Source organism: Passer domesticus, chromosome 1 (assembly GCF_036417665.1).
Source record: "Passer domesticus isolate bPasDom1 chromosome 1, bPasDom1.hap1, whole genome shotgun sequence".
In the NCBI taxonomy this organism is placed as follows: Eukaryota; Metazoa; Chordata; class Aves; order Passeriformes; family Passeridae; genus Passer; species Passer domesticus.
Genome location: NC_087474.1, coordinates 26,033,705 through 26,060,824, shown reverse-complemented (window position 1 = coordinate 26,060,824; position 27,120 = coordinate 26,033,705). Strand labels below are relative to the sequence as shown.

Below are 27,120 nucleotides of genomic sequence, written 5' to 3'. Positions count from 1 at the left end.
ATTTGCTTTCATTTATTGGGCCTGCCATATGGCCACACTTTTTCTTCACAGCCAGTGATATTATCTGCTTTTCTGTGCCAGTGTCCTAGCCCTTGAGGTTGTTTATCCCTGAAAAAAGAGAAGATCAAACTTGTAATCCACTGCAGCAATAGTCTTCCAGATTCAATCAGATTTCTCCTTAATCTCCTTGACAAGCATGAGTGTAGCTTCCTCTGCCTGAAGAAAAGCTTAGAGTTCACCAAATCTCTGGCTCCCAGCATGGATGGTTATAATTCTCACTTTTGAACTCTGACAGCTGAAAACACCAAGTTGGTCCAATTCATTTTAACATCGGAACTGATAAACATTGTAAAATTACCTCAACCCTAAACTCAGCATTGTGAACATAGTGTGAATAAAAAGAATAGGAAAAGTAAATTAAATAGATTATATACAGAGGCAAGTGTAGTGAAGGAAAGGAGGGGGGAAAGGAAGAAACAGGAAAGAAGGGGGGGAAAGGAAGAAGCGAGTATTTTATTATTTTGTACTTGATTTTAAGCAATTTCTTAATTACCAGCAAAAATCCACCTGATAGTGTAGATGTTGAAAAGGGTTTCTAGACCTGCAGAGGAATAAAAAGAGGTTTTATTTAAGAAACTGGGACTGTGAAGAGCCCTTTTTCATGAAGGTTATGCTCAGCATCATCCCTACACAGTGCTAAGTCATGTACAAAGCTCATATAGATTTCTTTTTCTAGTGCTGCATTATTTCTTATGTCAAGTAACTCAATCTGTGAGGCAAAACTAAACTATTATATCTAATTGAGTACAAAATGTTCAGGCAATAACCAGAACTGCATTGTTAAGTTACAGAGAAACCTAGTTACTATTGCAGAAACAGAAAAAACTCCTAGACCTTGAATATGAAGTTATAAAAAAGTCTGCTGGCTAAGAAAATGTTCAAAGCATTTCTTCTAGTGTCTGCACCATTTGCAAAGTATAAATTGGAGTAGCTAATAAATTGTGGGTAAAGCTGAGAACTATTTGTCAAGGGTCCAACAGACATAGGAAGTTGACTATTTTTCCACTGGCCTTATGCACCTTAAACAAGGTACATAAAACCAAAGTCACTGTAAGACATCCCAAAAATTGTAATTGCATGCAGATAGTCTTTGCCCTTTTCCACTGTTGGAGGGGGGAGCTGAGGAGAAAACTGCACGATAAGCAGAGCTGTTGGATACCTGGCCAGGCTCAAGGGCTTGCTTTCCATTTCCAGGGGCTGTCAAGGTGGGGAAAAGTGCGATAAATTTCTGTTCAATGACTCTTTCTCTTTGTGAGAGAAATGGAAAATCTGAAAGCTTCATAGTGAGATTTTACTCCTTTAAGTGAAATCCCAAGAAATCCTATATTGAATTCTAATTAAGCAGTGATTTTAGGTATACTTCTTTCTGATAAACTTAAGCCAATATAAACCTTCAACTTCTGATAATTTATTGCAGTATTTTAAAGCACTCCACTTATACCATGCATAAGGCAAAACAGGAAATAGGGTAATATTAGTACACAAACTTACAAAATTGTCAGAAATACGTTGTTTTAGCTGTGACTGTTTTAGATACTAAAAATAACTGTGCTCTTTTTTGCACCAAAATGTTACCAATTAATGGAAGTTAATTTATTAAGGAACTAAATAATTTTTGTTTGTTTGTTTGTTTGTTCTGTTTCCAGAACTTATTGATATCTGTTATGTGACTATACGAGTATCCTGTGAACCGTATCTGTCTGGGTCAGATTTTTGTGTATACCTTAGCACCATTGAGACCACTATATGTTTACACAGTTCAGTGTGGCTCAATAAAACATTACGCAGCTTAAAATTTTGAAACTTGTGGATCTACTAAATACCTACAAGGTCAGTCCAATCAGTGAAAGGAATTCACTTTATTAATTTCATGTCTTATATTAGGAATTGCATTTGTGAAAATAATGAATGGATTCTGTTAACATTCACTTTAGAAAGCTGTGTGAAAATATGAGCACATAAATTGCTGTCAATGAATACACTGCGTATACAATGTTTGAGGCCCTGGATATGTGCAGTTAGCTCAGGTTCAGGTGAGCCTCGCTTCTAGAAATGGATAGAGCAAGTATAATTTTGTCTGAAGGAATAAGATGACATTAAATAAAACAAGTTGCTAGTTCTTAATAAGAAATATATCCTTTTTTCCTAATCTTTCATATTTGAGATAATACAACTTTCCATCCTTCTGCATATTGGTTTTGTCTCAGTGCAATTTCCTTTGCGTGCCAACCACAAGAAATGCCCAGACTGCCCAGATACACTCAGACCTTTCTTTTGATAAGCCTAACACCAATCTAGAGGAATACAAGTGCTCTGAAGGGTCAGCATTAAGGGTTTGGAGGTACTTTAGTGCCCTAAATCGTGCCTGTCTTGTAGTTTAAAGCCAAATAGGAGCAGGCACATCCTTCTGACCTGAAGTAGACTGAAAATGAGTAGGCTAAAAATGGGGTGATGAGCCCAGTGGTCTCCAGCATCTTAGATGTACTTACACTATCAAAAGAAATTTAATAATGATACATTCTAAATGGATTTGCTTAACTCATGTTAGCTGACTTGCACTGAAACATTGAGAATTTTACTTAGCAGCTTGTATTAAAATCAATAGTGAAGTAACAGTTTTCACTTAGTTTTCTGACTAAGTTAAAGTATGATTGCTTTTTTTTTCAGTGCAATTTCACCAGTTTGACTTGTTCTGAGGATATTTTGAATAACCACATAATTAGGCCAAGATGGACAACTTCTAACTTAAAAGCGTAACTTGTATAAAATGGAACCTTTCTCTTGCTGTGAGATGAATGCTTAAAAATTACTTTAAAAACTGACTATGATGGACTAGAAATAGAGAAAATTTATCTGCCTAGCAAGAATGAAAAAAAAAATAAACACTTCACAGTTTTTGAACCCACTTTAACATAGAAAATTACATGTTTTCAGGTTGTCACATTCTGAGGCATGTACTTCTGGGGTAACACATTTTACTGCATTTAGTATGTAAATTGAGCCAAACCAATTTTGTAGTAGTGCTTAACGATAAGGAATGATGAGGAAAAAATAAGGTGATTTGGGAAATAATTTAGTCAGTGAGAAGCAAAATGAGTACAAATTGAAATAAATGTCAGAATGAAACTAACTCAGGAGGAAACACTACAGTTTATAGATAAACTCCTTTGTTTAGTGACGGCTGTGGATATAAACTGACAGTTTTGTGGCTATCCATCTGCACCAATTAGAGCATCTTTTTACCAAAGCTTTTACCAAACTACACAAACACCCTCGTTAGAAAATGAAAAATTGCAGAAAAAATGAAGTCCAGAAGTAATGCTTTCTGTTTGTTAGTTTGTTTACTTATTTAAATGACAAATGCAGAAGTGGGGAAGGGAAGCCAGCTACTTGAAATTTATCTGAGTTATAGAAATATATGTGGGGAACTTTATTTTGTAAAGTGGCTTTTTCTTTGGTTTGTATAACCAGTAACACTGTTCAAGAATATTAAGTATATTGCATGAGGAGAGAAATAACTGAGACATGAGATCCAAGCTGATATATGCAAAACAACATGCACAGCTTTGCTTGTGTGGCTAGCCCCTCTGCAACCAAAACGTGTGCCCTTACATCAATAAGCAAGTTCTTTGCTTGGGTATGGTTCCACAGGATCAAACCCTTGAAGTGAAGTGTAGGTACTGTACAGCTTGTTCCAACTAAAAATATCTTGTAACCATTTGACAAAGAGTGTTTTTTGCATGAAGCACAATGTAGCTTGTGAATCCCATCATTTGGTCCATAAATCCCAGCAGTAAATCAGCAGTGCCCCAAGTATTTGTTGAGGTTTGTGGTGAATTACAGGTTAGGGAACAGGGTTATTGAGTATGGAAACATTGAAATGGTTGGAACTCATTCATGCTGTTCACCCACAACTGTCTTGTCTAACTGCCTATCATTGCACCCTCCACAAGAGACTTATAGCACTTTATCTGTGTCACACATTACAGCAATTTTAAAAACTGGTGTTAATAAGATGTCTTCCTAGGAAAATTCCAAAAACAAAGGATAAAGGATATATTTGGGTAATAATGTAATGTTCAGAGTTTTTTCTGCTTCCACATTGTCTGAGCTGTCAAACAAGAGAATTTAGTTTGACTGCAATCTCTTCCAACTATTTTACACATGAAATTTGGAGCGCGGTTTTTTAGCGGTACAGGAAACTCTGCTGGCTTGAATTGCTTTGTTATCCCAGAAAAATCAGTCCTCTTTGTGCAAGTTGTTGTAGGAGCATTGGGGCTCCTGATGCTTTCATCAGAGAGCAGAGCATCTGAACAAACCATAGCATAACAGTCATAGTCTTCTGTATTTGCATTTTCCTCAGTGCCATACATACCCCTCTTCCACTGAGGAATCGCAACACATTTCGTGTTCTCTACTTCTGAAGACTTCCAGCTGATAGCTACAGATTTCTCAGGAAGTATCCACAGATGGGCTATTAGAGAGAGGTGTTAAGGACATGAGCAGGCAGAGATGAGCAGAACAGAGGGTGGACACTTAGGCTGTTTTGATGCTTCCCTTGCTAGCTCTGCACTGGGATCAACATCACTTCATTCCAAGTTGCAGTCAGATGTATGCATCTCGCTGCAGAATTCCCACTGCCCTGCACACAAAATCTCTGATTCCAGACTTCCTGATGGCCATGGTTGTTTCTTCTCAGTTATCATAGTAAGGGCTGACATCTACTTTTCAAGATTTGTACACTGTGGCTCTTCACCCCATTTTGTTCTTTCTGTCATTATTTCCTTTTATCAAAAAAATTAGTGCTCTTTCCCACCAATTTCCCCAATCCCATCTTTATAATTAATTGTAACATTAAAACAAATATTCTTAGAACTAATTAAACAATTTTCCTTTTTTCATCATTATTTTGCTATTTCATCAAAGTTCAAGATATATGCATTTATGTGTGTGTATGTGTATATATATATATATATACACACACAAATATATATATGTATGCATGTATATTTTAGAACTGACCACTAACTGTAATACCACAGTAACAAACACTTAAGTGATAGCTTATAAGAGCTCTAAAATACTTGCAATTCTTTATAAACAACATGAAACAAAATAACACCCATTTCTACAGCACCAATAGAGTAAACAGTACTACTGTGGGAAATACTTGTCATGGCTGACAGGTGACAACAAAAAAGAATATTTGAAGGAAAGACAAAATTCCTTCAGGAATTTTTCTTTATTTTTTGAAAAACTGCCATAGCATTCTGGTGACACACTATGGTAATATTATTTCAATTGTTTTAATGTATTTGAGTCTAACCATTGTAGTCATTAATGTCATTAATTAAATTTTCAGAGCTTTGCGCATGGTAGTCTCAGTAATCTTGTTAAAAGCAATGAGAGCAGTGTTTCTAAATAGGAAGCAACTCCTTGGAAGTTTAGTAATTATGTCAGATAGCCTCATCATGACGATGATCATACTGGAACACATTAGGGAGACAGTGGTAGCTTCATCGCCAGTCTCAGCATTTTGGAGGGAAGAAAGGAAGTAAGTCAGAGCTGCAGCATATAATTAATTTCCTAGTCCTATATGAGTAGAAAGGTGTTCCATATATAGTGACATTAAAGCCTTTCTTATATTACACATAAAAATGGTGTAATGATTTGAAAAAAATTCCTGTTTGATAGGGTAGGACTTTCTTCCCAGAAATTGCTTACTATCTGTTTAGCTCTTAGAAAGCATGAAGCAGATATACGAGTAGTAACAGTAGTAGTAATTATATTAGTAACAGTCAAGCAAACTTGCCACTCAAATGTTTTCTCCTTTTTTTCTTTAATTCAGTATTTATCTCAAGAGAATTTTTTGTGTCAAAGAAAAGGATCAGCCTGACTGTAATGAACTAGGGAGAAGAAGGTGTGGGAAAGGTCACAATCAGAAGCTCTGCAGTGAGGAAAGGAAATGGAGAATTTATTTTTGGGAAAATAACATCTTCTTTTCTCAAATACAATTCTCTACTTAGAGAATTTAGACTCTGTTAGAAATTACTTTTATTGTGAATTTGAAAGTACCCCATTGAAATCCGCTTATTCCAGGAACATTTTATTTGTTTGCTATAAACTTGTAACAAATATTCACACTTAAATAAGAAACTCCCTAACATTTTTGAACTTTCAAGTGCATGAATAAACACTATACAAGCAAGTTATTTTGTGGGTCCCCTAACTCTTCCAAGAAACATGAGCCCAAATTTTCCATCATCTCATGACCTGCACCGGGAGCACGTGCTGCGGCTAGCCTGGGTCTAGATGTGTGCTTGTGCAGCCATCTGTCAGATTCCAGCCACAGTCAATAATTCTCTCCTTCTGCCTGAATTCCTGCCTCCCTTACATCAGAGATGTTGGTTGGGTCTCCTCCTTCCAGCAGACAGGTTTCATGAAGTTTGTAGTTATCTAATAATTGTAGAAACTTAAACCAGTCTTCAGCCTTGTAAATGTGCATCAGCAGATCTACATGTTAGTAGAGAAGAAGTGATGGGCTGATATAGAAATAAAGTCTTAATTTGTTTTGTATGAGAAATCTTAATTTTATTTCAGAAGTTGATTAGAAAAAAAAGCACAATCGATTACCAGACAGATTTTATTTGTTTAGGAACAGTTTAAGTTGCATCAAGCAGGATAGTACTTCTTAAGCACTGGAAGAATAACAAAATGCTTCTCAGCAGTGGGGAGAGTCTAATAGATTTGGATTTTAAACCAAGAACAGTAATGAGAACATATTTCTTTATGAAATTTGCTGTACTGGAGGATAGCTTGATATTTCACAGAGTTTCTGTCCCAATGGTCCTTTACCTGGAGTCATTTGTCATTCATTCAGCTCTCAGGAACTGGTGCAGCATTATACTGCTCATAATCTATGAGCTGTTGTCCTGGAGACCCCTGCTTCTAATTGAATCATGATGCCATCCGTGAGGCATCAGACCAATATACTTTGAAGTGTTTTGTCAGAGAAAAAGAGTTCCTTTATCAGTAAAATATTCTTCATTGTATTCTGATGGATCATTGCTACCAAGTATTCTATTTCATGTCAAAATAGTATTAAATAATTGATCTTTTGATTATTTTGATTTGCTTACCAAAATATCAATGTTTAGTCTGTGCCCAAACTACAAATAGATTTTTTTTTTGTCAACGTTCAGGGAATTTACTGATTATTTTTTTGTACAAAAGTCTCCTCTCTAAGTAAAACATAAAATACCCATCTTTCAGTATGAAGGACACCAGAATATCATTCTCAAAGCAGCTGAGAGCTTTTGATCCTTCTAAATTCCTTCTTCTTTACAAAAATAGTGAGAAATATCAGGAAAAAGTGCAATTTAGATCTGGAATTAGACACCCACCTTGGTACAACCTCCTTTTGAGTAATCAGAGAGAGGACTTAACAAATATGTTTGGTAATACCATGATTAGGTAGTTTTTAATTCCCTTAGTCTACTCATAAACTTGTGCTATTGGGTGAAATTCAAGTGCTATTGTGTGAAATTCAAGGCTGGATTGAATTTCAAATGGATCTGAACCAGAATCATTGTACTCCTTCATGCTTTTCATCAAGTATACAGGTTGTAGAGATTGTGCAATATAAATGTGAAGTCTACTTAACAAAAAAGAAATAGTATAGAAATGCTTCTTTGTATTGAAGCTTCTTTGGAAAAATATTATTGTAATAGTCTATAATAAGTAGGAAAGAAGCAGGTATTTTCAAGCAAGTGCAGAGCTCAATAACAGGTAAATATGCTCAAATTCCTCAAGCCTGTCATCACTCCCTGCACAATTTTTAGCTCAGATTCTGGCACCCTACACTGTGTGCGCATGTCCAGTTTACATGTCCAGTGTGCATGTCTATACACACCATAACAAAACCATCAGCTCTCAAGTTATACTCAAAAAAAATGTGATGTGCAGACCACATCCACAGCACCATTCTCACAGTTATCCTTGCCCTACATTTATCCAAATATGCAGCTACAACTCTTCACTCTTTTTCAGACAGAGGAAGGGTTCATGCCCAGAAGATTTATAATCAATATAAAATACATGTGAAGGATAAGAAATTACATTTAACGAGGACAGTAATTTATCCTACTGCTCACATTATTATTGACGTTTAATATGAATGTTGTCATTGTTTTTTAATACTCAGATGATAAGTAGGCTGGTGTTTTTTGGTCTTCTACAAGAAATAATTCTACATATACAGGCAAGGAAGGTATTTCACAGACTCAGAGAAATATAGGGCAGCTCTGAGACAAACTAACTCAGCAAGCCTATAAGCATTAAAAGCAGGAAAACTTAATAGAAAAAGAAAAACAAAGATGAAAGTAAGAATGAAGAATTTTACTCAAAGGCTCTCACATATCTTCTAAGTGTTAATTAGTGTGAATAGATGTGTGAGTAGTTGCCCTCATTTTCAGTTTTTGTCTGTATGGCATTACATATTTGAGCTTTAACAGAAAATTGTGTTTGAAATCACAGCCATCAAAAATATATCTGGCAAGATCAAACCTTGGGATTGCATCCAGTGTGTGTTTTGAGTGTCAAAGGAACAAACAACTTAATTAATTTTTGTGGTCCATTCTCCAAACATTCATGTCCTATCACTAGCCTTTGGCTTAATGTGGTATAAACTCCGTTTTTTGTCTGAGTGCATTGTGTGATTTTCCTCTTTGCCAAGGTTACTATAGTAGGACAAATACTGTAAAGCCATAAGGATAGACAAGGTAAGTCATAAGTCATATGGGCCAACAAAGCCAAGACTTGGCCTTGCCTTTGTCAGAGGTTGTAAATTTGACAACATTGACCTACACAAATGGGCAAAGCTATTATTTAACTCAAGTACATCTCCTGAATGCTCTGCAGGGGAACACTGGCTAAAGCTGTTCTTTTCTGGCAAAGTTTTTGAAACAAGGCAGCATTGCTATTTTTCTTTTAAAGGTAGTGTAAGGTGCATCCAGACTGAAATTCACACTGAAGCTCGCAGTTGTGCAGACACGAAGCCAGAGAAATTTCAATAATTTTAACATTATGATTGTGTTTATTCTGCACCAGTGAATACTATTACTCAAGTATGCTCCCAAAATCCTGTTTCTAGGCAAAACCATGGGGTGTTTTCTGCTGAAAATCTCTAATGGAGGAAAAGGAACTTCAGCAGTCAAATAATGAAAAACCCAAGCAGATATCTTGTTTATTCTTGGTATAATTGGTCCCCTGTAGTGTTGCTAATAAAAAAAATGACAGCCAGAAAGCAAGTGAAAAAAACAGAACATCCACCCTTTTCTTTGCAGCAGCTTTCAGGAGGCCCTGGGCTTAGATGATGAATGGTTGCTAAGTGAGAAAAGAGATTTTCTTTAAAAGACCAAGCCTTCTTTTAAGCTTTTATCTGATATTCATGCAGAAACACTATGTGCAAGTTATAGACAAAAAAAAATCATGTAAAGCAGTAAAACATTTATAAACAAGAGGGAAAAAAAAAGGATAAATATGTAAATACCCTGATACTAATTAAAATGAGGAATTTACTTTCCTGTCGTGTTTCAGGGCTTCTACTATGTGACAAGACTTATTAATTAATACAATGCATCAAACAGTAGGGATACCAGTAGAATTTAGTCCTACTTGAGAAATACAACATGTAATTTTATCAAGGCTTCTTATATATATATATTTACATAAAGCTATTGAATAAAGGAATTACTAGAAATAAAACTGAATAAGGGCAAAGTTTTCATGTTATAATTGTGGAAGGAACATAAGAACATTTAAGAGTCTTGGATTGCTTCTGATGGCTTAGAAACCTGGTGGTTGCCTCATTATTCTCTTATGAAAAAGTTACTGAAATAAGGCTTCACACAAAGAAGAGTGTTTTTAGAAAACTTGTTATAAGCTTAAAGCATTGTTTAGCAAAATGAAAAATGAGCTGCTTAGACCATATATCCAGCAGACATTGACAAGTCTAATCTTTCTGATTATCTCTTCAATAAATCTTAATTTTAGAAGAAAACTGCCATTTCAAAGTATTTTTTTTTAGCTAGCAGAACAATAAAGAGGATGATGGAATTCCTATCCCATAAATCATATTGCAGAACATATATCCAGCTCAAAAAGTATGTCTTCAGCAATATTTTTCTGATCCTGTTTCAGATGGATGAATCCTTTAAAGACTTTCTTATATCTTGTAATAATCTAATGGTTTGCCTGTGTGTTCAATAATTCCTATCAATACTCATACCTCTCAGACCAGGTCTTTTTTGCCTGAACATTTATGATACTTTGTTTTTATGAAAAAGTCCAGGGCATGACTTAACTGTCTGCTACCTACCATAACTCATGCTGGGAAACCTGTAGATGAGACTATTGCTGCATCTTAAATGCCTTTCTTACTGTTTTCTTGACATTTTCAGCCTAAGATGAAGTCCAGTGTAACCAAACTGTTGGAGATATCATTCTTATTTGCCTCATTTTGAGGGCAGTTGCCAACATTATTTCTTCGGCCTCACACATACCACACTAATGGAACAGCCTCTTATTTTCTTTCTGCATTAAAAACCACCAAAAGCAAACAAACAAAACATGTAAAATTCATGAAGTACTTTACACAAAAATACAATCCTTGCAGTACCAGGATTTTTTCAGTATGAATGGGTTCTGGTTGTTTACCTAGTCTGAGTCCTTATCTTACTTGCATCATGTATTTGAGCCCTCTCAGGTAAAAATTTGAGATTTGAATATCTTTGAAGTAGCTGTATCTTCTGATCATTTAGTAAATAAAAAATCACCCAAATGAATCAAGGTATCTTCACAGCACTCAAAGTGACACCGTGACCAGATCTGGTTTCCAAAACATCAGGCAATGTACTTAAATAGTGCATTTTCCTTCTTTTGTTCCTTGAAATTATTTTAACGCTAGTGTTCTGCTCTACATTTGACTAGATTTCTGATAAATATTGCCTGGATATCAAGATTGCTTGTATACCTCCTTTAGTTACCTATTATCTAATGGACATTAACCTTAAATGGAATTTAATGAATACTCTAGGGGAACTCATCCTTTGGAGCACGACTGATGATGTAAAAAGTATGGTTGTAGCTTAACTGTACTTTTGGATTACTCCAATATTTGTCTGAAATTGCTTTGTATGATTTATTCAATTCTAAGATTTCAGACTAGAAAAGAAAATTCCTTGGTCATTAGTAGAAATGTGGAAATCACCTTTGGCTTGCATTCAAGTTGACAGGTTAATAAATATTAAAGCTAAAGAAAAAAATAAGAATTTTGATTTAATAAATTCTAAATGACATAGCATCTTTACACCCGGGTTTTGTCCTGTGCCTTGAGAAATATTGATACAACATATTTATAGGGTTATTTTGTACTGTCAACTTTTAAAATATACTGGTTTGTGATGTATTATGTCTATGGAAAAATATGATAGCTTTGAATTAGGGAATTGTTTAAGAATATAGTTTGATTCTGATGGTAGTCCTAGCTTCAATGATACTATTTTAGATGTAAAATTATTTTATAAAAATTATTTTATAAAAGTTAGGCACAATTTTGTAACAAATACAGGCATTTTGTAACAAATAAATGCAAGAATAATTTCTATTTAGGCTTAGCTCTAAACTGAAGAGTCAAAGCCAATTATTTTTTACAAGTAATAGCATGCTGCATTCATCCTAGCAGCTAATGCATAACCTAAGAAACCCTTAATAATGGAAATGACAATAAATAAATGTCAGCTTGCATACTTAGGAGAGATTGGTAAATCTCAGTGCAAAAGCATTCAACTTGGTACTGTACCAGAGAGACTAAACCTTTGAGAAGTTATCTGCAACATCACAGTGTTGGTGTTGCAGTTCTTCAAGAGTGCAAATTGTAAAGGACTTTTAAGTTCTGGCATCTCCTTTAAATGAGCTTTTCTGCATTTTCACATTCTATTTCATGGGTATTATTTTTCTGTCATATCTGTTTGTATGCTGTTTGCTTAACCTTTTTATTTGCTTTATAAACATAAAAAATAAACCACACTTTTCATTTCTTCTTTTTGTCTTCTCTAATTCTATCTCTCTATTTTCTCATCTGGATAGTACCTATGCATACAATTTGCAACTGCTTTTTTCTATGCAAACAACTCATTATTAATATAAATGAGCTCAGATTGATTCAGATACAAGAGGGGCTGGAGAGTGATGGCTGATGCAAACAGGAAAGGGGATTAGCATTGTTCTTGCTGCATGATGAATTGCACTACATCATGCATTAAAACAATGAATTGTCCTTCAGGACATCAAAGACATTAGCAAACAACATGATGGCAAATATACAGTCTTTTATCTGATGGAGACAGTATTCCTCACAGAAGATGCTGAGGCTGGAGGAGCATCAGCAGGATTTTTGGAAACTGGCTGCATGGAGGCAGAGCAGCTGCTTGGTCTATGAGACATACTGCCTGAAGTAAACCTTTCACAGTCAGCTCTCTTGCTGCTGTTTTTTTTTTTGAACAGTTGTGTTTTAATGATGATGATGATGATCATCACTATCTTCCTCAGATGAGTGAAGGTCCAATCAAGTCAGTCAAGGGTGGAGATTAGAAAAAAAAAGCAGTAATTGTCTAGTGCCAGTCTCACAGATGAAGCCCCTTGAACCTCACTGGCAATGTCACAGCACTAGCATGTGCTAGTCCATAAACACTGGGCCTTTGGTTTGTAGACAAAATTTCTACTGCTGTGCCAGTTGTCTTGTCGTAAATAATATTTTCTTCGTATGCAAGACAGTATTTAGCAAAATTGACTATGCTACTACAGCAGCTTGCCTTGAAAATATTTTTTCTTGGAGTTATTTTATTAAATTTCCTTTTTATTAATATATCATACTGCATGAACATTGCAAATTACATTTGTATTGATGAATAGCTGATGAGAACATTTAATTGGCAAAATGCACCTAAAGTACAAATGCAAGAATAGAATAAAGCAAACAAAGTCTTTCACCTTTAACTACTCTTTCCAGGGATCTGATGGCCTGTTTACAGGAAAAATACTTGTGTTATTACCTCCCAGTCAATCAGGGGCATTACACAGCAGCTCTAATTGTATCTCTCTCACCATTATGGAGAGTTCAAGCACCTTCATTTTTATTTATACATGCTATGATGGACTTATTCACCAGTGGGTGTTCAGAACTTTGTCAGAAATCTCAGTTCACATGCAAATGTAGGGAATCAAGACTTCACACAATGAGAAATGTAAACCATGGTTGTAAGTGCACAGTTTTCACTTTACATAAAAATAGTACCCAACACCCTACAACAAATTTTAAACCTCATTCCTTTATTCCTTCTGAACAGATAATTAACTTTGGTGTTAGGCAATTTTTTGCCCAATCAAAAATAATCATCCCAATCAACTCTAATTACATTATGTTTGAAATAGGAATATTTTGCTTGATCAGCTACAGGGTATTAAAAACTATATTTCCTGTAAGGATAGACTGCATTAGTTCTTGTTCAGTTGCTTAATTTCAAGGGAAACTCTAAGGAAACAGGCACTGATTTTCATTTAGTTGTAATGCCAATATTTACAACTCAGTACTATTTAAGCATTTCAAATTTCAGCAGTAATTTTCAAATGTTCATAATGACTTATGTTTAAGACAGATATTGAATATTTTTTCATATTTTTCTGTCTCTAACAGAGGGGTTTTTTAGGTGAAAACATACTCTCAGAAATGTTTGAAATGTTTAAAATGTGGTTGAGTGGTACTTTAAAAAATGTCAGTGTTCTCTCTAGTAAATCTGATTTGTCATATGCATAACAAACCCACAAAGAATGACAAAAATTACCATATTGAATCCCTGTAATGGACAATCTACTCCAATACTTGTCCTGCAGCTCCAGATGAGGAGTGGTTTTAAAATCCTCTGTATAATACTCAAACCTTATTCTCCATTATGGATATCTCTTTGGATTGAGGAATCCAGGGTTGGTCCTGACTTTCCTCCTCTGCTTTGAAGTCATTTACTTTTATCTGTCTTGCCTGAGACAGCTGTTCCATTTCACTGATAGATGTTATGTCACCTTACAGCTATCTTGGGCTTCTTTCACTTTATGAAGGCTGTTTTCATCTACACATTTTCATTTCAACTCTTGTCTTCTTATATAAATGATGAGCTCTTTAAAAACATACTACTGTAATCTGTTGGCACAGATCAAGAAGTGTCTGCAATCCACAAATGAAACTGGTGTGTGGGTTGTGGTTATCTCAACTCTATTCTATTCTAGACATCAGAATCATAAACTTTGACATTTCACAGAGGAAATGAAATGGTCTTGTATTTTATCTGGCATAACTATACCCTCATTTGTTTCAATTGCCTCAAATTACACTGGCAATATATATGTTTGTAGCAAGGCCAGTTATATCAAAGATAATAATAAAAATATGTTTGCTTCAGACTGAACTGCATTTTCAATTTAGTTGCTTTCCAAAATAGAGCAGCAGTAGATGTAGTATATTAATCTGCACAATTTAAGCTTTAATGGGCTAGGAAACATGCTTTTACATTAATATGATTTAAACCTAAAGTACAGCAGTTCTATTAAAAATAAATCAACTTCTGCATGGATGTCTGAATAACCAAAGTTTTTTTTACAACTGGCATTCCTTTTTCTTTGCTCTAAAAGGCAGAGACAATCCTGAAGTGGCTGACACAGGAATTTCAAGCAGTGAATAATGGAAACCATATATAACAGATGAGGCATAAAGCAAGGGCTCTAAGCTTCCTTAACATTTTTCTGTTCTCAAAAACTATAAAGCAAACAGCATGAATTAGGGGGATTTTCCTTTTCAGCACCATGGTGTTGGTGCTCAGCTCAGTGTAGGGTCGGCCCACAGCTGCTGTGCTCAGTGTATGTGCACGTCTCCTGCTCTGTGCCTGTGCAAGTGCCTTCCTACATGGCCTTTCATTTTCTCTGTTTTCCCCTCTCCTTGCCCAAGATCCAGTTTGAACCTGCTGGTTTTCTTGGTCTGCTGTACTTACAGGTCTTTTCCTTTCTGCAGGGGCGTGAAAGCTTTTCCAAGGGCCGTGGCAGAAACGCGGAGAAGGATGATCCCATTCACCAGGTTGCCAAAGTCATGGGTGATGGAGAAGAATGTAAGCAAGAACAGGAGGGAGGAGAGCAAATATGAACTGGGCACTGGAGTTTCATTTTGGAAACATCATAAATTTTCATGACTTTTTTTTTGCTATGGCTTTTGTGAAGATACAAACAGTATCTTCACAAAATACTGCTGTGGTGAATAGTGCAAAGCAGTGAAAGATAACGGTGGGACTTGGTTTCCAGCAATCAATGAAAAAAAACCAGGCTGGAAGCTTATCTTAATTTGGCACTGATTGTTAACTGCATGCATCAGAGAAACTAAAGAAATATTGAACTTCATTTTATGAACACAAATCTACTCTTTATTAACATCACTGCATGGGGAAGTACAACAATGAAATGGTGATGTTGATGTAGTAGTATATTTTTGGTGTCTTTTTGGAGGGTTATTTTTCTACTTCAGAAATAAATAAATTTATTACATAATTTATTTTTATTTAAATTAAGCTCATAAGAACAGATACATATTTTATGAGAGCAGCTTTTAGTAATATATAAATTATATTGAATTTTTTTCCTTTCATACAGGCTTCTTAAAAGTGGCAGTTTTAGAGTGCTTTGCCTTTACTGAGCCTTAGTACTTGTCTTCCACTTCTAGAGCGTGATGAATGTAGCTGTGACCTGAAGTATGCCTAAGTATACCTAAGTATGATCTAAGTGGATATGACAAGCTCTAAATATTCAATAAGAATGTTCATTATAAAACTCTACAGAAAAAAAAAGATGTTAAGACAACAATGCTGAGATTATAAAGCCAAGTGTTTGCAAGTAAAGACACTCCAGTGTGCAGCAGGATTTATCCCCCTTTCAGCTGTTAGTCACTTATTAAGCAATTGAGTAGTCACCTTTTCCAACAGTCATTAATGATGTTATGATATATTGCTTTAGCAGTCTCTGGAAATTAAAATAATTAGTAATAAATTGAACACAGTTCAGTCATGCACACTGCTAATATTAATTCTAGAAATTTAGTCAGTTGTTCAACTAAAGTGATAGTGGTTTTGCACCTGAATTAGGCACCATTTTAACCACAAGAAAGAAAATAAATTAAATTAAGGAGTATTCAGTAATCAGGAGACTATCCTGGTTCATGGATGACATCCGAGTGTGGATTTGAGGCTTTGTATCAGGAGCAAGCAAACACACTGGGAAAAAAACTGTTCACAAAATCTTCACTTATAGCAACTAATGAAAGATCAATATTATGTTCAGGACATTGAGAGTGTTCAGATATTCTTATGAGTATGGATTTTTAATATTTAGTTTCTAAATTTAACCATTAGATAACCTTTTCATCTTCAGAAGCATTAAATCATTAGGAGCTCCCTCGCCAGGACCTGGCACTAAAATTCCTTAGCAACAGATAGTGTGGCAATAATTGTCACGCTAAGTTCATGAATAAAAGACCGTAAGTTCATGAGAAAATAGGATTTCCAAGTTATCTTCTGGCTACTCAGATACTGTGAGCATCTTGAAGAGATCTAAATCCAGTCATTTGATCTCCAGCCCAGGAGGGCTAAGCACTGAGGAAGGAGTATACATGGGGCATATTTGTCATTAAGTTCTTAAACAAGAAATGCTAGAGGTGGCCTGTAGTTGTGTTTCTGTTATTTTAAATCTTGTTCCTTCACTCCTTGCATGGACTAGAGTTTGGCAATAATGGAAGAGTTGAGACTTCTTTCTGCCACTTCCTGCTAATACATTTATCATGTTTTAGTTATATGATTGCTATCCTTACTCTGGAAATTCTTTATTATAAGACAAAGAAGATATGGACAAGTAATCAATTTCTTCTTAATGACCCTGTGCGGTAAATGACAGATATTTTAAGTGTTACATGTAAATTAATGTGCAGAAATAAGTGGGAGGCTTAGGATTTTCATAGGTAAAATGATGGGAAGGACTTAGTCTGAAAACAAAAGAAACAGAGTTTATTTTATAATAAATATGATAAAAGAAATTATTTAGACTAGGGCAGGGTGTTTTCTAATGAAGCCTCATTAGCAGTGTATTATATAGCCACAATGAGATTGAGGATCCAGTCCTACGAGTGACTGAGCAGTGATAATTAATCTGCATTTTCTCTGGCTCAGGCCAATTGTTTTCTTAGGCAGTAATTAATGAAAGATCTATTTAGGACTCATGAGCTTTTAATATAACCATGAGTAGGTATTCCACCTTAGGGTGTAGCACAGATGACTGAAATTAATTTGCTTAACAGACAACACCTAATCTCAATAAAAACATTTCAAATGGAATTACATTTTAGCCTATGCGTTTAGAGAGCTCCTTACACTTTCCTAGGATGCCAGATAACTACAACGTTCCCAGTGACATCAATCAGCTTTGGATGAGGACTATTGGATCAGCAGTTATTCTCTTTATCTGTGTTCAGGGCATAAAATGATGGTTGAACATAGCACAACATTTTAATTGCTTAAAAGTTCAATGCATGCTTAACATTAGTCACAGAATTTACATGGGAAAATTTTTTGTTTGTGGCAGGATAATTTCCTGCAGCATAGTTTTCTTTGTCTCTAGGAATATACTAATGCTATCCAGTTAATTTTTGTCATTAAACCCCGAAGCTTTTACTGAAAGGAAAAAATTATAATTCTATCCCTTACACAGAATTGAAAATTTGCAAACCTAAGATTAGGTAGAACACATTAGCATGTGCACAAGTACTTAATTACATTAGTGATGCAAATGTTTTGCAATACTGTGGTTCTGTAAACAAAATAATCTTGTTATTATGGAGAATTTGCAATGTGAAGGAGGCTCAGACGCTATGAGAACTGAAACACACTACCATGTTTAATGTCTGAAACAAAGGTTTCTTAAAAATCCACTGAATTCCCAAAACAGTATTTTTAAAGAATCACCACACATTGCATGGTAAATTTTGTAGAAAGTATATTTAATTTTATTCTTGTCTTGTATGGATTACTTCAACTTCAGTTGAATAATTATTTCAACAGTAATATATTTAGCTGTAGCAATTTTTTCCCAGCTAAGCTTCAGGATATTCTAAATCCCCAACAATCAAAACCACGTGCAAATAGAGGAATAATTTCACACCTTCAACACTACAACTAAGGATATGTATTCATACATTTACTTTGCAAAGTATTAGAAAATAAATTATGTGACATGAAGTATGCTGCAATGAATAGCTATAATTTTTAGGAAATAGGGGATCATTTCACATTTGCACTGGTAGATTATGGTCTGCATCTTGAAAATTGATGCATACCTGTCAAAATATTGACATTATTTTCTATTAGGGTGAAGGCATTTAATAAGTTTCTTATCTTACCATTAAGGTGTTTATTATAATTTGTTATTAATAACAATTTTTCCTTTATTTTCTTTGGCCATATTTCCTGAAAGTCTCCATATTTTTCATTGAGTTCCATGGGTATCTGAGTTGAACAAAGATAGCAGACTTAACTGAAAAAATACTTTCATTACTCAAATACAAGTAATTTTGCTTGATTATCAAAAGAGAGAATCTGCATGTAATTCGTCTTTGGTGACCTTTAAAGCTCAGCATGGTTTTTTGCCAGAGGCATCTATCCCAGTTTCACAGCTATCAGTACCCTTTTGCCAGGGCACAACGAGGGCTGGCTGCTCCCTGAGGTACAGGGGGCCAGAGCAAGTCGTGATATGAGAGGCATTTATGCTGTGCAACATGAAAGACTATGGGGAGAATTATTTAAAATTAAATTGAAAGATCATATTCGTGGAAATTGGGGTGCACTAAGGTACTTTAGCTGCTTCTGTTAGTCTCATTCCCCTTCCCTGTGTGAACAAGTTGTGCAGGGAAGAAAGACAAAGTGTTATGTAAAAATAATGTAAAATTGATTAAGCCATCATTAGATATTTACATAAAGAAGCAGAAAATGCACATTCAGCACTTAAACATGAAACAGTGATTTTGAAAACTAACCCTCCATTGTTTACAGCAGAACTTAAAGCATTATTTTTTTAGTTTCATTAAAAGGAAAGACTTCAAACCACTGCACAATCCTATTTTTCCTCATTTGGCTGTGAGCTTGAAAGCTGTGACCCATATGGGCTGAGTTTCAGTATTTCATCCATGTGTCAAGGGAAAATTAGTATTTCACTGTATTTTTGCAAGAAGTATGTTAGGAGGCCTGTAACCTTAATTGGCACCTTTTATCACTTTAAGTCTAAAAAAAGTGATTTTTTTTTTTCTGAAGAGATAACAAGCCTAGGTTTGTGTCCAGAAACTCTGTAGAACTTCCAGCAGTTCATGGCATCTCTGGTATAGTATATCATAAGGGAGCCAGTTCTAGAACATTTATTGGGAAGATAGCCTAAAGTTTTATGAGGAATCCAGCCACTGCAAGATAAACCCTGATTTTAACCATGTTAAATAAATAAAGAATAACAGCTAAGATTGTTATTTCAAAGCAATCTCAATTTTTTCCTTTTTCCCCCATGGATTTTCTCTTTGCTTTCTTGGTATTTTCATGTTGCCTCTAAAGAGGTAGAAGATATAAAAAGGCCATAGAACATTTTATAATGGAAAAAGATAACCTAAGGTTCTCTTGCTCCAAGTTTCCTTATATGTTTCCGTATATGTAGCTGCAGATGCATCCATATCTATATATAGACATACATATATACACATGCAGTGCCAGATCCTCGGCAGATGAAAACAACAGTTGTACCAACCTGGTTTGTCACAGGATGAGTGTGTGTATGAGTATGGGCCACAAGTATAAATAATAAAAGTTAAACAATGCTCTTCTATTTCTGTATTAAAATGTAAATATAAATGTGCATTTGTATAGACATGAACACATATATAAATATGTATATATACAAATATTCAAGAGACTGCTTTGCAGCTATCTGTCCATTTATCTATGTAATTTCAAACAATCCTGTAATATTGTGATGCTTTACTACCATGAAACTCATTTCATATTCCATCAGTCCCTCTGAAAATGATGAAGTGAGATCATTTACCCCATTCTTGTTAATGGGCTGGGCTTTTTATTCTTGCTACAACAAAATGAGAGAATAGCCTGGCAAACTCATATCCATTACAGCAACAGATGTATTGCAGTGGTATTAGTCAGATCATGTTTTATATTTTTGCTAATAATGAAAAATATTCTGTAATTTGACAAAGTCAGAAATGACAAAAGTTGGCATATTTTCTTTCTGTTCTGCAAAGGTTCAGGTTCTGACTGAAAGTAAGCCTGACCTCAAAATTTCATATATTTTTGTGAATACTGCAGAGTTCAAGAATGCTTAGGCACATATGGCCTTAACTGGGACTTGTGTAAGTCTGAAGATACTTGCCTATAGCATGAGGTTGTAATTAATGACACTTTGCAGGCATCCAAATACCTCAAAACCCTCTGCAAAATTTAATTAATACAACAACCTGGAGAAGTGGTCATGGTAGATAAAAGGATTTTTTCATATGAATTGAAATGCAGCTGTCCTTGGACTGGCATGTAGCAGCTGTTTAACAGGAGGTGGAAGCACAGATTAAGGCTGAAGATGAGCTAAAATCAAGAGGAAATTTCTGTAATAAAAGTATAGAATTGAAGGTTAGTTGAAGGTGGACATTAGGTCGAATCCTCTGTTGACTGTGTTATGATTTCTTATGTGTGGCTTATGATAACTGTATTTTGTTGTAGATTGATTAGAAAAACAGACAACTAATAGATGCCTTCTATCTACTTAGATAGAACATATCATTAATTAAATTAATCAAATGCAAATAAAATGTTATTTTGATAAAAATTGTGCACTTAGCAGCTACTTCTGATTTCCCTAATGTGAGAAAATAATCACAAATCAGAATAAATCTATTCCACTAGTTTTGCAAAAGTCTCTTAAAGATGCATGGAGGAGCAGAATCAATATGCATTTAAAATAAAGCTGTCATCTTAGTGCTCAAATAATAAGATGTCAATAAAGAAGATAAGGTAATTTCCTATCATAAGTTCACTGTTGATAGAGGTATCTTAAACATTTTGGAAGCCTTGTTTGCAATGGTGACTGGGGGTCTTTGGGCAGGTAAATGTGTTCACAGAGCAATTCTCCACAATATGCAATTTGGAATGATGAGCATGTGTGTAGGAGTTTTCAGAATCATCTCTCTATATAGAATAGTCCCTTTCCAGAGTTTCTGGCAGTGAAAGATGACTTGTCATTATGAAAAGACTGTGAAGACCCACAGTTTTCTCAGTGTTAGAGACTCTCTAGCACTGGGGAACCTTTGAAGGTTTACAAGACATTCAAGCCCATAGCCTGCACCTTTGGATTACTCTGCCCGGGAGCTGGCTTTATTAAAGCATCCATTGTAATTCACTTTCATTAGTGCCAAATTAAAGACTTAGAAGCTAAAACAAACTCCATAACTCTCCATTTTCTGCTGTTGCAGTTCATACAATATTAATATATTAAATATAATTTCTCCAAATGACTTGTAAAGGCAGTCAGTGATAAAGGCAGTCAGTGATACTCCTTCCTCCATTAGTTTCTTAGTTTAAAGAGACAAGTTTCTGCAGAGCTTTAGTGGCAATAGTATTTTGACAAAATGCTATAAAACAAGAAAAAATCCTGCTTTCCAGTATTAATCCATCAGGAATCTGTTAGGGATTCATCTTGTCTGAAATATTCATAGGCAGCAAAATGTCCTGAATGCCCTACAGAATTTGTGCAGAGTCAGGCCGGTGATTGATAGTGAAGTTCTGTTCCGAGTCACTCACAGTATGTAACTCTATTTGTCTTGCCAAACACTAAAGAGCAACCAGCTCATAAAATGTAAAGGTAATGGGGCTCATATTTTCCCCAATTTAAGAAAGAACCTGGTGTCTCCACTTTACTGTACGTCACTGAAACTAATTTCCATTAAATCACAGGGGAGAGGCACAGTGTTCCTAGCAGAGAAAACTGAAGATTAATTAGGCAGGTGTCATTTACTGTGTTGTATATATTTGTGTATATGATTTTTAGAAAAATCCTTCACAATTTTGTATTGTAAACAGCTGAATTATGGCTGAGTTGTTGAACTTTTGCCCCATTTCACCAAACTGAGAAATTAATTAAAGACCAGCGAAAGTCCTCATGGGCTTCCAGAGGAATTCACAGCATTCCTCAAGAAAGTGGACCAGGTAACATGTTGCTTTCCCGAGTACTTTAACAAGGTACCCAGTGACCCAGTTTGTGCTGGATATTACTGGGTATAGTCCACAGTAGCGAAAAAATGTTTTCTTGTTCAGGTTAGCAGTCTGCATGTCACAGATGAAATCTGGGAGATCCAGAGCTCAAACTGATTGAAACTGGTGACCTTTTTAGTAGGAACATTATGTATTTCTCTATGACAAATGTGTCCCACATTTTCTAAACACAAGTGCTATAGGTTGTGGGGAGGGAAATATGCATGCTCAGGACATTGTTTTCATACCAGCTGAGTAAATTCATCTATTTCACCTCTTCTGAGGGCAACAGATCCTGTGAAAGCCTATAGGATTTCCTGTCTTCCTCTTAGGACTTGCCATCTTCAGTTTCCTACTTCACTCTGTAGCCAGGTAGTGGAAGTGCAACCTCATTTATTTAAGACTGAAAATGCCACTATACAGATACAAAGTAGGTATTAAAAAAGTGCTTACACTTGAAAACTGATCATGTAATAAAGATAAATCGAGCTATATACTCAGTTTTGATGGAAGAAAAGGAAAAGTAAGGAAAAGACAAAAGAAGCTACATGGGGTTTATCCACCTGTTACAGAGGAAAAGTCAGATTAGAGGCAGAAAGGAAAAATGGAAGAATTAAGGTCAGGGTGCTGCACAACAACACAGAATACAACCCTATCCATAAGCCAACTATTTTTTACCCTGCAGCATCTTTCTGTTGTTCTACAATACTTGTGCTTAGATAATGTTCATCTGTTAACTTGTTTGATGAATAACAACCTGTTTTTTTTTTTTAATATTTCACTTGGATTTTTTCCCCATTTGCTTACTTTTGCCTGTTAAATGAGTGAAGAAGAGTGTGAGGCTTTCTAACTCTGTAAAGAACAATTCTATCTGATGGTAAAATTATGCATGGCACAAAATGGCTCACAGAATTACCCCAAATTACAGACCAATTCACCCTCCCAAATGTGGTTGAGATGAACTAACAAATAGACTATAAATTCAGAAGTATGTCCACATGTGAGCCTGTTTTGTTGCATCCTTATTCCTTTAAGCCTTATTGAAATCAGTAATGCAAACATCCTCTTCCAATCAGCAGCAAAGACAATTGAAAAAATTACAAAACCAATAAACTGTAAAAGAAGGTTTAATACCTTCTGGCAAGATATTAATAGCACTGATTGCACTCATGTCTCAATAAAGAATCAAAGGCCAGATTCTCAGCTGACATAAGTGGTATCAGCAGAACTGTGTTGCTTTAATATCCCATGTGAATATCACACTCTATTTAGGGAAAGCCACGTTGCATCCTTAGTTCCAGAATCTATTTAGGTAGAAATATGGGGGAAGAGCAGAAATGCCTGTTACTTAATAGGTCTGGGTCTGAGCAGATGAGGGGTTTGTTGTCTGCTCTAAACTGCACTGTAGTTAAACAGGAAGATACCTGTGGAAGGTACAGTTGGCCAAAAATGACTCAGCTGCTTCTCTACTTAAAATTTGAAAATAGAGGGCTAAAACTCCCACTAAGCATTGCCTGATTCTGGGTGTCTCATGGAGCCCATGTAACCTTTGCTCTGTGATCAGGCTGATGGATGAAACTGGTTTATTTCAGTGTGACTAGTATCATGTTGTGAGAAGGTTAGCAGACAGGTCCAGGCTGTGATTTCTGTACTCTGGGCAAGTGTAAAAGGAAGCAGAGTAAATGCTTTCTGAAGCTGTTTTTGTGGGCAAAACTGAATGGCAAAAAGGTTAATTTTGTACACAGTGTGCCAACGGTGTAAGAACAGCATGTGTTCAGGACAGGAGTCAGACTCCTGCTGAGGAATATGATCAGGATAAAACAAATGCCAGGAGACTGAGAGAACAATGCAAACGACAACACTTGCCTAGCTTGGTAAAGCAGATGGAGCAGAAACCCCAATAACGTAAGGTCATTCTACAAGGAAGTCACTGAATGGAGGCAAGACTATCTAAAATAATAAAGCTTGATAAAGGACAAAAAAAGTAATTATCACATTAATAGAATACATGTTTACACAAAATGCTGTATAAGATAGGTGGTGTGGTATTTTGACAAGTGTTGTAGTGAAGATTTCAGTAAGAGTGAACCGCCATTGAGCTCTGTGTTGAGGAACCAAATTTTGACAAATTCCAAGAGGCATCAGTCATGTTCAAACAAAAAAGCTTCTGGTATCAATCCACTGAATTCCACTAAAGTATTAAACATACAAAGGGGGAATTTAAACAAAATCTCTACACATTTATTTTATACCTTTTGGAGGTTTGAAAATAAACATGAGTACCCTTCAAAAAGAAGTGGCTATATACTTAGTTTTGAAAAAGGGAAGAAAAAAGGGAAGAAGTGGAAGGTATTCCATTCCTGTTTATGCTCAATAACAGCAATTCTCTGAGGTCCTTTTACGATGAGTGGTTCATCCTAGAAAGCCAATATGTCATATCACTGTAAAATTAATCTGAATACCAGCAGATGATATTCAAATTCAGTAGCTACTTGAGAACAGTAAGTATAACCAGAATATGCACATATTATTATATCATTTTCAGAAACAGGTAGTAAGGTTCCATGCAGTAACTTGTGACATACAAAAAAAATAATAATTAGAAGCACGTAATAAAGTGATTAAATTGCCAGGGTTGTGTACTTTTGGCTCAAAAAAAGTCTGCAAAAGCAAGAAAAAATATTCATCTTTTGTTTGATGGCTTGTTGACAAATTATGGACAAGCCTAAATATGCAATCATACCCCCCGTTTTCAATACTGAGATAGTTTGATATCAATTACTATTAATTACTTATAAAAATTGTTGAGGAAGGAAGTTTAAGAATGGATAAAGACATAGAATTCTTCTCATTCTCTTCTAGTGGAGAATTATAGCTCTATTTAAATACTAAAAAAAGCACTACTTCAATTATGCTGGGCCAGTTATTTCATATGAACAGGACTTGGTAATTTTACAAAGGAAAAGAAGCACAGGCAAGTACATGAAAATAAAAGTGACTTGATTTTTTTTGTCTGCTTAGTCAATATGTGAAGACACAGTTCTTATAAGAAGTGATAGGAAATCTGTGCAAATCCACACATAGCCAAAAAAACCAGAACCCAGCTTAGCTGGAATATTGAAGAGAGTTTAGATAAATGCCATTAGATAGGGTTTTCTGATGGTAATTGAACTGATTGTTCATTGAAGAGCAGGATGGAGAACAGGACAATATCTAAAAGCAGTTAATGTGAACGATTAACAATAAAAAAGGTCAGGTTGATGAGTGAGGGGGCTGCAGCAAACATTCAGATTCATAAGGGGAGTTTTCTCTAGTAAGGGACCTTCCTTGAGACTGGAAATGAATGAGTGCAGTGGCCAAACAGAAACATTGATCTTAGCAAAAATTTAGCTACAAAGTGCCTTAATTATTGCTAACTGGTTAGCAAAATATCCATGTTGTTTTATCCTCAGACGTAATTTATAAGTATTTTTTTGGTGCTGTCTAATCAACCAACACTGATGTGTGCATCCCTGAACAATATTCTGCCTTTGTTCAATCACCATAGCCATCCTCATCCCTGTTCCCTGCCTCTGTTACAATACCTTTTTCAGTGCAGATGTACATATCACACATGCACCTCTGTAGACCTTATTGCCCTTGTATTTAAAAGAAAATGTAGTCTCTCATTTCTCTTTTTGAACAGCTTCTTCTCTATTCTGGCAATGGCTGATATAGAACAAAGATTCCCTTCTCACAGAGATTTTTTTTTTGCTTACCACGTTATCCACAGATTTCCTGGTTTTCACCTTTGGTATTTTAAAAGGCAGAAACTGGACTGGATTTGACACATTTCACTCCATCTGAGGAAAAAAAAGAAATAGAAGGTTGAAAGCTTAAAGATGGACAAAGGGTTATGGGAATCTATGTCTTTTCTTGCAGCTTTGTCTTTTGTAAACTTTTCCTCGAAAATTAAGAGCTGTTCATTCAGTAAAATGTATAACAAAAAAAATACTGGAAAGTCTTTTTTGCTACATTTAAGAAATACTATATATTGTGCTATCATTTTATAGACCTATGTGGAGGACTATTTTGACTGCTTTGATATATACAATTTGACAAATCAGTGTGTTTATAGCACTGTGTATTCAAATGGTTTACTGAATATAATAAGAAAAAAGTAAAAAAGAAATACACTCACTTACCAGATATGGGGTTTTCTCCTCCCATTTAAAAGTTGCTGCTTTTCTTAACCCTGTGGAGCTATTTGCTTTGAAATTGTAACAAATAGAAATAAAACTTTTTCTTATCCTGATACCTTGAATTTTGTGTTTGGTATTTGACAGGTCCCTTTCCAACAGTTTTCCTTGATGTTCTTCTGCCTTCAAATACTGAGAATGTTACAATTTTGGTCTGACTTACAAGAGTTTAGGAATGCGTTTTCCCTTCCTTCCCAGGGGGCATTGTTAACGTTTAGCAACTCTATTGTCTGGTGCAGCAGAAGGAAGCTTACAACTTTGATGTGGATTCCTATTAAAGCAGTGCAGAGTATTAAACTAGTGATCCAGAGCTGCAGAGAGTTGAAAACAAACAGTGCTGTTTCAGAGAGCATTCATGAATTCAATTTCAGGAAAAAAATACCCAAGAAACC

At 35.4% G+C, this 27,120-nt stretch overlaps 1 long non-coding RNA gene across 2 annotated transcripts; it reads right to left on the bottom strand.

Annotated features, from left to right (window-relative positions):
• Positions 1–26,885, bottom strand: LOC135287316 (uncharacterized). Of its 2 annotated transcripts, XR_010351056.1 has the most exons (4): positions 26,675–26,885; positions 26,249–26,332; positions 554–601; positions 18–108 (listed from the first exon to the last, which is right to left on the bottom strand). It is a non-coding gene; the product is annotated as an uncharacterized LOC135287316 (long non-coding RNA). The 2 variants fall into 2 exon arrangements; XR_010351055.1 differs by lacking the exon at positions 554–601 and having other exon boundaries at positions 1–108.
• Between the last annotated feature and the right edge of the window lie 235 nt (positions 26,886–27,120).